Raw genomic sequence first — 12805 nt, 5'->3', positions numbered from 1 at the left:
CAGTCAGAGCACCTTCCCCATACACTACACAAATCCTTTTCTGCATTTCAGTTGCGTTTTTACCTTTCTTGAAATATTAATAATAAAGCATAATATGCCAAAAATGTTGCTTTTTTTACTTCAATATTAAATGGCTACACAAAAATTCACCGATTTTGATAAGTTTTTTTTTAATGCATGCTGATATGCTAGCTGTCACAATATAATCTAATAAAATTGCTTATAATGAAGTTAAAGACCACTAAGTGCTACTATAGCCATCTTACAAAGGAAACTGAATGAACTTGATCCTTACCCCTGCCATACATGGAAGGGATGCCACTGACACTTTAAGATGCAGCCCAAGGCACCTCCTCTCTGGACTCTCTCAGGGCCTCAGCATACACAGGTCAGATACAGAGGGACACAGATGGAATCTACGGGGTCCTCGCTCTGTGCCTGGCATCCACTAAGTGTCGTACAAGCCTTAGTTCATTCAGTGCCCACAACGAACTTGTAAAATAAGGTCTGTGATTAGCTATTTAATACATCTCATAGATGAGGAAAGACTGTGGCTTAGAGAATACGGAGGAGCAAAACTAGCCACCCCAAAATGTATTACTCCAGCACGAGGATTTATTTAAGCTGATTCTTTTTTTTTGATTCTTTTTTTATTTTGGCTGTGGGGGGTCTTTGTTGCTGCACGCGAGCTTTCTCTGGTTGCGGCACGTGGGGGCCACTCTCTAGCTGCAGCACTCGGGCTTCTCACTGTGGTGGCTTCTCTTGTTGCGGAGCATGGGCCCTAGGAATGTGGGCTTCAGTAGTTGCGCCTCTCAGGCTCTAGAGCGTGGGCCCAGTAGCTGTGGCACACTGGCTTAGTTGCTCCACCGCACGGGGGATCTTCCCAGACCAGGAATCGAACCTGAGCCCTCTGCATTGCAAGGCAGATGCTTAACCACTGGACCACCAGGGAAGCTCTAGGCTGATTCTTTTTAAGAAAAAATAAAAAGACTTCAATTTTTCTTGTTACTACCATATCAACTGCTGCAAAGAATGTAGATAAGGGGCCTGTGCCAGGAGTAGAACCGTGACCAGTGATATGTACAGAAGAATCTGGGTGAGGTGTGGTGGGAGAACCCAGCAGGGCCTAGAGATCAGAGTTTACTTTCTATCCAGCCAGCACTTATTTACCAAACATCTGCTTTTCTGTACCATGTGAGTTGCCTTCCTCTTCTCTGAAGTCCCAAACCATCACCCTCAACATCGTCTTCTGTCTTAGCTGAAGGTGGTATTTAAGCAGAGGGCTTCGACCACTGTGGTGAGTTAGCTCTCCTGCGTCTCTCCCATGTATACATGCTATTAAACTTTTGTTAGCTTTTTCTCTCATTAAACTGTCTCCTGTCAATTTAATTCTTAGACTGGCCAGAAGAACCTAGAGGGGTAGAGGAAAATTTCTTCCTTCCTCAACATCATCATAGTTCATCCATGTTATAACCTGAGTCAGAATTCCCTTCCTTTTTAAGACTAACGATACTGCTTTGTATGTACAGATCTCATTTTATCTAGCCATCCGCTGATGGACACTTGGGTTGCTTCTATCTCTTGGCTATCTTAAGAATACTATGAACGCGATGTACAAGTATCTCCTAAAGTTCCTGTTTTCAGTTCTTTAGGGTATACACCTAGAAGTGGAGTTGCTGGATCATATGATAATTCTGTATTTACTTTGTAGAGGAAACTCCAGACTGTTTTGTAGTATCCTTCTCAGCCTATGTATGGTGATGTGATCAGTTTAGGAACACCTGGGGTCACACGTGAGCCTTTATTACTCGTGGGAGTCCCCAGAGACATTTCCCCAACTGGAATCAATGAGGTGGCTGGTGTGGCCCTTGTGGTTCTTATTATGACTTCAAGACACAGCTTAGCAACGACCATCAGAGAGCTTTGAAAAAACAAGGATTATTCCTCTCAAGTCTTGAATGCCACACGGCCAGATCATCCAGTTGGGAGGAGGGTTCAGAGCATAGACCTGGGTTCCACATTTATTGAGGTCCAAGTGTGGGGTGGTTAGGCAGGAATCAGAGGGCAGGAGAGACATGTGGGTCCCTCACTTGGTTATCCAAGTTCCCCAAGGCTTTCTAGAGAGGAGAACGTCATGGATGGGACTGGCCTGGGTGCTTACCTAGAAGCTGTCATACAGCTGGCAAAGTGTTTATTCAGGATGGGTGTTTGAAAGGGATGCTTTAGAGATCAGAAGCTTAATGCCAGGCACTTAGCATCAGACATGTTCACTCCATTTCCCATCACAGCCTCACCTTTTAACATTCCCACCAAGGGTGCAAAAGGCCTCCTTCCTCCACGTCGTCATCAACATTTGTCAGTGTTAGGTAGGTAGAATAGGGAAAAGGAGTCCAAAATGGCGGTGGCTAAAAGACAAGGAAGGTCAAAGGAAGGTCCGAGGACCAGAGTGAAAACTTCAGGCAGAACAAACAGCACTCCTGGCTAAGCCCAATTTGCATACGGCAGGCCCAGGTGGAGGAAAAAACATATAAAAGGAGGAGCCAAAGCGCTCTCTCACGGACTCTCTCTCCCGCGTGCATGCATGCGCTCTCTCTCTCTTTCTCTCTCTCTCTTTCTCCCTCCCCATGCACTCCTCCACTCTCTTCTCTTCGAGTCTTGGATTCTCCTGCTATCTTCTAAATAAAATGGAGCTGTAACACTGATTTGCCTAATAGCTGTAACATGGTTTGTCCAAGACCCGAGAGCTGTGATGCGCCGAGGGCTTTAATGTCCGTTGCTCCAAATCTTTGTTGTGACGAGACAAAGAACTGAGGAACATACACTCGCGTGACAGTCAGTTTTTGTTTTTTGAGAGTGTGAGGGGGTTGACACATTCAGAACACATGCCACAGTGTAGGGTGCAGAGAACCGAGAGTCTCAGACAAGTGTCTGGGTCTTTGAATAACGGAGCTCTGGGGGCATCTCTTGCCTCCTCAAGACCAGAGCCAGGCCCTGGAATGGGATGCAGTGAAACACAGTGATGCCAGGCTGCCAATCTGTCCCTGTCACATCCTCTGAGAGCTGCAGGGGCTCCTTCTCTCAACCTCAGATGGTCTGTGTAACTAACTCGTTCCAGGCCTGGAAGGTCCGTGGAGCTGAGCCTCCTTCTGTCTTGTTCACGGCTGCACTTGGCCCCTAGCCTGCTGCCCCACACCCAGGCCAGCCCCTGGCCAGTGCTGAAGAGGATGGAGAGAAGGAAGCAGACCAGTGACCACTGTTCCCTCCCCGCAGCACATCCCCTTCACCGGGAGGATAGAAGGGGGTCTCCATTCAGACACAAGATCACCATCATGGGGAGTGTTCATTCCTTAGGTGGGAACAGGTACTGGGAATGGTCGTCTCTCTCAGCTTCATCCCTGAGCAAACCATGGTGCTGTCAGCTCAGGATGGTCCACACAGCACCTTCTGAGCACCCTCACCAGCTCAGGGGATGGGAAGGGCCCCACGCCCCTACCAACAATGCACAGCCTGAAAGGTTGTTGTTGAATCATGTGAAGACACCAGGATTCTTGGCCCCCGGAGGAGAAGAATTCAATCCGGGGCCAGAGACGAGGCTTGATCGCTCAGAGCTTTTGTGTAATAAAGTTTTATTAAAGTATAAAGGAGATAGAGAAAGCTTCTGACATAAGCATCAGAAGGGGGCAGAAAGAGTACTAGTGTACTCTTTCTAGTGTTAACAATGAGGTTATATAATCCAAAGAATGTCTGGAGGTTGTAAAGACCTCACCAGACCTACTCCCATAATTTACATTTTAAGATAACAGAATTAGCCAGAAGGTTTAATCCAGAGACTGTCCTTAATCCAGAGACTGTCCTCAGGCAGGATACATTATTGTTATACAATCCTAAGGAAGGTAGAGAAGGAAAAAAAGTTTGTCCTTTCTTCCTCCTTGAGAATTCCAGACCCCTCTCTCCTTGGGGACCCCTAGACTCCTTATCAACCTGCCTAGGAAATGACTCTCTCAAGCTTCCCCTGCCACCTACCTGTAGCAGACGGGGCACCATTAACCAGACTCCCCAGAGACGGGGGGAATGGAGGCTCACAGTCTAGGAGGGAAGCAGGCCAGCCCAGAGAAGTTCTAGGACTGAACTTTGTGCACAATGACCCAGAGCTGCAGATACGTCAACCTTCTCCATTTCTAATAGCCACCCCCATCTACTTCAGAACCCTCATGTGAGGGGATGTGGAAATATTTAAAGTTGCCTTTAAAGCTGTAATTTGTTTCAGTTTCTCTTTCAGTTTCAAGATCTTTTCTGGAAAATGCAAATCAATTCAAAATATTAATATCTCATTTCTGTTTCCCGTTCCCCTCCTGCTCAAGGGGTCTATTGGGAAACTTGCACATGTTCTCAGAAGCAGTAGGGGTCCTCAGGTGTTCACAAATCCCAGGTAGAACTCTCCTGAGGCCCACTCTGTCCACCGAGGCCCCTCAGGACACGTGGTCTTTCTCTGAAGCCTCTCTATCCAATCTCAGCTGGCTTCTGCCCTCGCTGGTCCTCTCATCACTTTGCATGGGGTCCAGGACCTTCTAGATCCCTCCAGGCCCCTCGCCCCACAGCCCTACCTCCACATCTGGATTCTGGATGACTTCCTCTGCCACTGCCTCCCCTGCCAGGTGACACACACTGACTGTGTGTCCATGGACTCTGAGAGCCCTGCGTGCCCCTAGGGGACTCGGAGGGAAGTGAGGCACCCAGTTCCCCAGAAACTCTGTCGGTGGGGGAATCGGGGACCTTGTCTCTGAACTCCCATCTCTCTCTCTCCCTCTTCCTCTGCTGACCCTTCCTCCCAGCACAGGAGCATTTTCTACTCCCGCTCTGTCTGATAGACCCGTCTCTACCTTTGAGGGTCCCTCTTCTGATGGGACCTGCTGTTCTCGCCTTCCCAGGGGCGGAATTTTCAAAGGAACACAGCAATGAAGCTGGAGGACCCCCAAAGGAAAACTACTTCCAGAGATATTTCAGAAACACTTTTCTCCACTTTAGGAATAGGGACTTAGATGTTGCCATTTCAGTCACTTGGAGCTTCCTTTTCCTTGGATAGAGGACGGCTGGGTTCAGGGCCATAACAGTTCCTCGTGGCCCTGCTGGATTAAACCTCACAGAGCACCCTAGTGTTGAGGACAGCATCCAGAAATCACCTCCTTCACAGAGGAAGCAAATGGGCTCTGCAAATAAGAGGGCTCCTGGACAGATACCCTGAAGAAGCATAATTGAAAAAGACACATGTACCACAGTGTTCATCACAGCACTATTTACAACAGCTAGGACATGGAAGCTACCTAGATGTCCATCAACAGATGATTGGATGTACCAGGATTGTGGTACATACATACAACAGAATATTACTCCCTTTAAAAAGGAACACATTTGAGTCAGTTAAATGAGGTAGATGAATGAAGTCACAAAGAGGAAAACAAATATCATATATTAATGCATATATATATGGGATCTAGAACAATGGTACTGATGAACCTCTTTGCAGGGTAGTAATGGAGATGCAGACATAGAGAACAGATTTGTGGAAACAGTGGGGAAGGAAAGGGTGGGCCAAATTGAGTAAGTAACATGCATATTACCATATGCAAAATTAGATAGCTAGTGGAAATTTGCTGTATGACACAGGGAACTCAAATCTGGTGCTCTGGAACACCTAGAAGGCTGGGATGGGGTGGGGAGGTGGGAAGGAAGTTCAAGAGGGAGAGGATATTTGTATACCTATGGCTGATTCATGTTGATACATGGGAGAAACCAACACAATATTGTAAAACAATTATCCTCCAATTAATAATAAATTTAAAATAATTTAAAAGAGTTAATTCCAGCTATCCACTCATAGTCCTTCCAAAAAGAGTTACTTACTTGGGGATTTCCTAGGAAGGCAGTCGCCCTATTTCTGGGCTGGGCCGCTTGAGGATAGCATAGTCCAGGATCATTGCAAATGACAAAAACTTCAGAGCTGGGGTTGGGATCCAGGTCTGCTGACCCCACAGATAGACACACACCAGCCTCCACTGAGGGACACGGGCTCACGTGAGGTCCCCACTCCTGAACCTAGTGCTTATTCTATGTCTCCCCTTAGACACCATCTCTGTAGGTGTCCCATTGATGTCACCTGTTCTTTCCATGTGTCCTCTTCTTTCCCAACTGAGCAGACACAGGCTGGCCTCCAATGAGCCACCACTTGGTCCCAAAGACTCTCACTTCTAGGGATGTTTCTCCACTTCCACCTTGGACACAAATTTCTTTACCCATTTCCTCCTTATTTTTATTATTTTTTTGTATATTTATTGTCTTTATTTTTTAATATAAATTTATGAATTTTAATTGTATGCTAATTACTTTACAATATTATATTGGTTTTGCCATACATCAACATGAATCCGCCATGGGTATACATGTATTCCCCATCCTGAACCTCCTTCCCACTTCCCTCCCAGTACCATCTCTTTGGGTCATCCCAATGCACCAGCCCCAAGCATCCGGTATCATACATTGAACCTGGACTGGCAATTTGTTTCATATATGATATTATACATGTTTCAATGCCATTCTCCCAAATCATCCCACCCTCTCCCTCTCCCAGAGTCCAAAAGACTGTTCTATACGTCTGTGTCTCTTTTGCTGTCTTGCATACAGGGTTATCATTATCATCTTTCTAAATTCCATATATATGCGTTAGTATACTGTATTGGTGTTTTTCTTTCTGGCTTACTTCACTCTGTATAATAGGCTCCAGTTTCATCCACCTCATTAGAACTGATTCAAATGTATTCTTTTAAATGGCTGAGTAATACTCCATTGTGTATATGTACCACAGCTTTCTTATCCATTTGTCTGCTGATGGACATCTAGGTTGCTTCCATGTCCTGGCTATTATAAACAGTGCTGCGATGAACATTGGGATACACGTGTCTCTTTCAATTCTGGTTTCCTCGGCAGTGGGATTGCTGGGTCATAAGGCAATTCTATTTCCAGTTTTTTAAGGAATCTCCACACTGTTCTCCATAGTGGCTGTATTAGTTTGCATTCCCACCAACAGTGTAAGAGGGTTCCCTTTTCTCCACACCCTCTCTAGCACTTATTGCTTATAGACTTTTGGATAGCAGCCATTCTGTCTGGCATGAAATGGTACCTCATTGTGGTTTTGATTTGCATTTCTCTGATAAGGAGTGATATTGAGCATATTTTCATGTGTTTGTTAGCCATCTGTATGTCTTCTTTGGAGGAATGTCTGTTTAGTTCTTTGCCACAGTCATCAAGACAGTATTGTACTGGCTGCTGCTGCTAAGTCACTTCAGTCGTGTCCGACTCTGTGAGACTCCATAGATGGCAGCCCACCAGGCTCCCCCGTTCCTGGGGTTCTCCAGGCAAGAACACTGGAGTGAGTCGCCATTTCCTTCTCCAATGAATGAAAGTGAAAAGTGAAAGTGAAGTTGCTCAGTCACGTCTGACTCTTAGCGACCCCATGGACTGCAGCCTACCAGGCTCCTCCGCCCATGGGATTTTCCAGGCAAGAGTAATGGACTGGGGTGCCATTGCCTTCTCCGATGGTACTGGCACAAAGACAGAAACATAGACCAATGGAACAAAATAGAAAGCCCAGAGATAAATCCATGCACCTATGGACACCTTATCTTTGACAAAGGAGGCAAGAATATACAATGGAGAAAAGACAATCTCTTTAACAAGTGGTGCTGGGAAAACTGGTCAACCACTTGTAAAAGAATGAAACTAGAACACTTTCTAACATCATACACAAAAATAAACTCAAAATGGATTAAAGATCTAAACGTAAGACCAGAAACTATAAAACTCCTAGAGGAGAACATAGGCAAAACACTCTCCGACATAAATCACAGCAGGATCCTCTATGACACACCTCCCAGAATATTGGAAATAAAAGCAAAAATAAACAAATGGGACCTAATTAAAATTAAAAGCTTCTGCACAACAAGGGAAACTATAAGCAAGGTGAAAAGACAGCCTTCAGAATGGGAGAAAATAATAGCAAATGAAGCAACTGACAAAGAACTAATCTCAAAAATATACAAGCAACTCCTGTAGCTCAATTCCAGAAAAATAAATAACCCAATCAAAAAATGGTCCTCCTTATTTTTAGAAAACCACACTGTAAGGACACAATGTGGTAACTGTACAAAACACACTAAGGTGAATGAGGTGAACCAAAGGGATGGGAAGAGAGTAGGGATGAGTACCAACCAGCCACGCAGGTTGTATGCAGGTTCCCAGATGGATGTCAGTCAAAGAGTGAGCACCTCCTGTTCCCACCCTTGGCAGTAAGCCAGGATACTGTCTGATTTTCCTTGACCTAGGTTTGAAGTAAACTTTCAGATTGCTTTCAGTGACATCAACAACATTGCCTTCCACTTCAACCCTCGGTTTGAAGACAATGGCTATGTGGTTTGCAACACAAGGCAGAACAGAAGCTGGGGGCCGGAGGAGAGGAAGATGCAGATGTCCTTCCAGAGGGGGATTCACTTTGAGCTCTGCTTCCAGGTAGAGAGCTGGTTCAAGGTGAGCAGGAGTTCTCCTCTGTTTACTTCAGCTGCCTGTCCCTCACCTCAATTAGGTGCCCTGAATAGCCTTTAACTAGTCAGATGAGCAACACCTTTGTACAGAGAAGAGGACCATTTCCTCATAAGGTTGCAGTCTCCTTGCACACCTTCACTTCATCTACAGGTGCACCTGTTGCTTCTTTTCCTGGAAATAAGCACCAGATAAGTCACCATGGTGCTTTTTGGTCTCCTGGGTCTTTAAAGTCCAAGTTATTTCCATTCCTCTGTTGTAGCCCTTCTTCCACTCCAGGTCCCTGGGAACATTTTTGGTTCTGTTATGTTCGTGCTGCCTTTATCCAGGTGTTACTAATGGCTTAGCTTTACTGGGCACTGCACATTGCTTTTGAGAGCAGAGCAGTGTCCCTGAGCTTGGGGAGAGGGAAAGGGGGATGAGTCCACCTGTGTCTGTGCTTCTCTGTGTGAACATGGATGTCCCCAGCCCCTCATCATGCAACCTGAGGTCACCTCTCCTCTGCTCCTCACCAACATTTGTTTGTATATTTCAATATGCATATTTCAGTAACACCCACATGATCTAAGATTAGAAAGACAAACCTATTGCAATAAACAAGGAGAAGAACTGAAAATCCAACAACTAGAGCCACCTAGAGATTGGATGTGTTTTGGGTCCCAAGCATGTTCCTATAACTGTTGCAACTCTGAAAGCTAATGCCCAGACCTGCAGAGGATTGATATGAAAACTAGACACAGGTCTAAACTCCAGAGGCAGGGGTGCAGAAGCTTGGGTGTGTTCCCACCTGACCAGGGACACTCTCTTGACATGTATGTTCATCTTGACAGGTGATGGTGAATGGGAACCTCTTCATGCAGTATGCCCACTGCATACCCTTGCACAGTGTCAACACCATCACAGTCGCCAGCCTTGTGAATGTGTCCAAGATCAGCTTCCAGGTAAGACTGTCCCCAGGGAACCCAGCCCCTGGCTCAGGGCCCCAGCCTCTGTGTGGGCCCTGCTGTGTGGACCCAAAGGTGTGAGCCAGTCTCCTTTCCAGATGGCTCTGGGGACACACCTCTGGCTCCCCGTCCTGTCCTCCTTGCGCCGCTGTTTCTGCCTGGGGCCCCCGCTCAGTCTCCTCGTTCCTATGCCACTCGTCTCTGTTACTTTCTATCCCCACTCTGCTTAGGGGGCTGTGTGGTTCTAGAAAGAACCCAGGCTTGGAAATCAAACTGAACCCAGCTCAAATCCCCAGCTCTGCCATTCTCATCGGCTGGGGGATCTGAAACAAGTGACTTCACCTCTCCCAGCCTTGGTTTCCTCCGCATTGAAATGAGCACAGCTTGCAGCTCCATGGGTCTTTGTATATGAGTTCAGTGAGGCCATACACATCACAGGGCACAAAATAGTCTGCTGGGGCCACTCCTGGGTCTGGCTGACCCTCTCTGTGTTTTAAATTTTTTGAGTGTGTAACCAGCATCTATAAGGTCAGGAGTAGTTTTGCAAGATGAAAAATTTCTGGGGCTGGATGGTGCTGATGGTGGCACAATTATGAGAATGGACTTAATGCCACTGAACTGTATTACACTTAAGATGGTAAGTTTTATGTGATGTGCTTTTCACCACTATTTAGGAAGAGGTCAAGCAGATTGCTTCTTCCTCCCGAGGATGGAGAGGGCCTAGGAGACAGATTACCTCCATGGTTCTAACCAGAAAATTCCATACTGACTGATTAAAACTACATTCCTGGGGAAGGTCAGAGATCCAGTTAAGTCAGGTGTTACATGCAGGTTTGGTTTCGTGGACTTCCTTAAAACGGAAGCCATTTTAAGCCCGTGGTTTTATCTTTTAACTATACTCTTGAGCAGGCTTCTCTGATAGCTCAGCTGGTAAAGAATCCACCTTCAATCCAGGAGACCTCGGTTTGATTCCTGGGTTGGGAAGATCCACTGGAGAAGGGATAGGCTATCCACTCCAGTATTCTTGGGCTTCCCTGGTGGCTCAGATGGTAAAGAATCCACCTGCAATGCAGGAGACCTGGGTTCGATCCCTGGGTTGGGAAGATTCCCTGGAGGAGAGCATGGTAAAAAACTCCAGTATTCTTGCCTGGAGAATCTCATGGACAGAGGATCCTAGTAGGCTACAGTCCATGGGGTGGCAAGGAGTCGCACACAACTGAGAGATATGCACAGCACAGCACAGCTATTCTTGAGCATGCTGTCAGCCTAATCAAGAGATGTAATCAGAATTTAAGGCTTTAATATCATTCTGTGCTACCAATCTCTAGTCCCCACAGCTTTTTGACCCTTGGTGTGGTATTTAGAAGTCCTTGATGGTGGTTTAGTTGCTAAGTTGTGTCCAACTCTTGTGACCCCATGGACTATAGCCCACCACGGTCATCTGCCATGGGATTTCCCAGGCAAGAATACTGGAGTGGATTGCCATTTCCTTCTCCAGGGGACCTTCCCAACCCAGGGTTTGAACCCATGTATCCTGTATTGCAAGCAGATTCTTTACTGCTGAGCCACCTGGGAAGTCCTTCAAGAGCCATTACATTTTTGCTTAATCCTTGTGACACATTTATAACCAAGCAGCACCCTATAGCATCTTCCTGGTAGAGCCCTAACCCCCATGTCTGTAATAAACCTTTAGCCTCCTAGGCCTTCCCCAAGTTTCAAGGAAAAACTTTAATCAGAAAAGTGAGAAAATGCAGAAACAAAGGAAAACGTTCAAGACAACATGATAATAGTTAGCCGTTAAACAGAAAGACCTTTAGTTCCTCCTGAAGAGCTATAGATAATGAAGACATGCTCTTTTAACTCAGCTGTGTCTGACTCAGACAATATTCTGAGCCAAATCCTTTGTCTTGTTTTACAGAAGCAAAAATCCCCACCAGGTGGAAGGAGTTAACTGTATGCTGTCCACAAGGACATAGAACCAGGAAGCTTGATGATGCTGACTCCCAATTACCTCACCACCTACCAATCAGAAGATATCCTTCAGCTGATCACCCACCCCACAATTCTCTCCCTCACCCTGTCTTTAAAAACCTTTCCCTAAAAGCCATCAGAGAGTTTGGGTTTTATTAAGCACGAGCTGTCTGAACTCCTTGCTTGTTTCGTTTTCAGTTGCTAAGTCATGTCCAAGTCTTTTCAACCCCGTGGACTATAGCCCGCCAGGTTCCTCAGTCCATGGGAACTTCCCAGGCAAGATTACTGGAGTGGGTTACCATTTCCTTCTCCAGGGGATCTCCCTGACTCAGGGATCAAACGTGCGTCTCCAGCATTGCAGGTGGATTCTTTATTGCTGAGTCACCCTTGCTTAATACATGTAATAAACACTGCACTTCCCTTCATCACAGCCTGGTGTCAGTAGATTGGCTTTACTGTGCATGGATGAATCTTAATTAGTGAAGAAAAATCTGATCTAGATAGTTATGGATAGATTGGAAATTCTAATGATAAATATGGTTGAAAGACTGATTGCCTTGCTTAGCAAGGAATTGGGGCATACAACTGGGGCAACATCTTCCCAAGTCAATGCCAGAGGAAAGGAAAGGAAAAGGAGGAAGGGTTTAATGTTTGGTTAAAGTTGAAGACTTCATCTGCCACCTTTCAGGCAGAAGCAGTCTACCTGGCTGTCAGCTACTGCCGTTCCTCATCAGTTTGATTCAAGGTCTCCAGCACTTGTACAGGACCAGGTGTCAGTTGGGATCTTCTTCAGTCATGAGATGTGCATCCAAGGTTCAAGTCTCTGGAGCTCGACTCCCTTTTGGGTAGTTGGGAGAACATGGTAATCTCTTTATAAGGAGATAACATGGGAGTCTTTGCTCTTAGTGATTTCAAACATGGTAGAAGACAATTGGGACTGAGTTTGCCCAGTCATAGCTAGGCTAAGTGCCTTCCAAGCCTCTGATCATTCAGTGCTCATGACAATTGTATACAACAAGGCCTGTGATTAACTATATCTCACAGATGAGGAAAGATTGAAACTTAGAGAGTATAGGGGAGCAAAATTTGCTACCCCACAACATGTCACTTTGGCATGAGGATTCATTTAAGCTGATTCTTTTTAAGAAACTGAAGACTGGACGTTTTTCTTGTTACCTCCTCCTCAACTGCAGCAAGGAATATAGATAAAACATCTTTATAGAAAAAGAGCCTTGACCAATGTTATCTACAGAAGAACCTGGGGGAGATGTGGTGGGGAAACCCGACAGAGACTAGAGATC

The 12805-nt window shown here is 45.8% G+C and overlaps 1 pseudogene; it reads left to right on the top strand.

Annotated features, from left to right (window-relative positions):
* The first annotated feature begins 3088 nt into the window (after window positions 1-3088).
* Window positions 3089-9614, top strand: LOC147352480 (galectin-9-like; annotated as a pseudogene).
* The last annotated feature ends 3191 nt before the right edge of the window (window positions 9615-12805 follow it).

The sequence above is a fragment of the Bos grunniens genome, chromosome 19 (assembly GCF_055505025.1).
Source record: "Bos grunniens cultivar Pamir isolate PY7600 chromosome 19, Bosgru_T2T1.0, whole genome shotgun sequence".
NCBI lineage: Eukaryota > Metazoa > Chordata > Mammalia > Artiodactyla > Bovidae > Bos > Bos grunniens.
The sequence above is the reverse complement of the archived record's forward strand: the minus strand, read 5'-3'. Positions and strand labels throughout refer to the sequence as shown.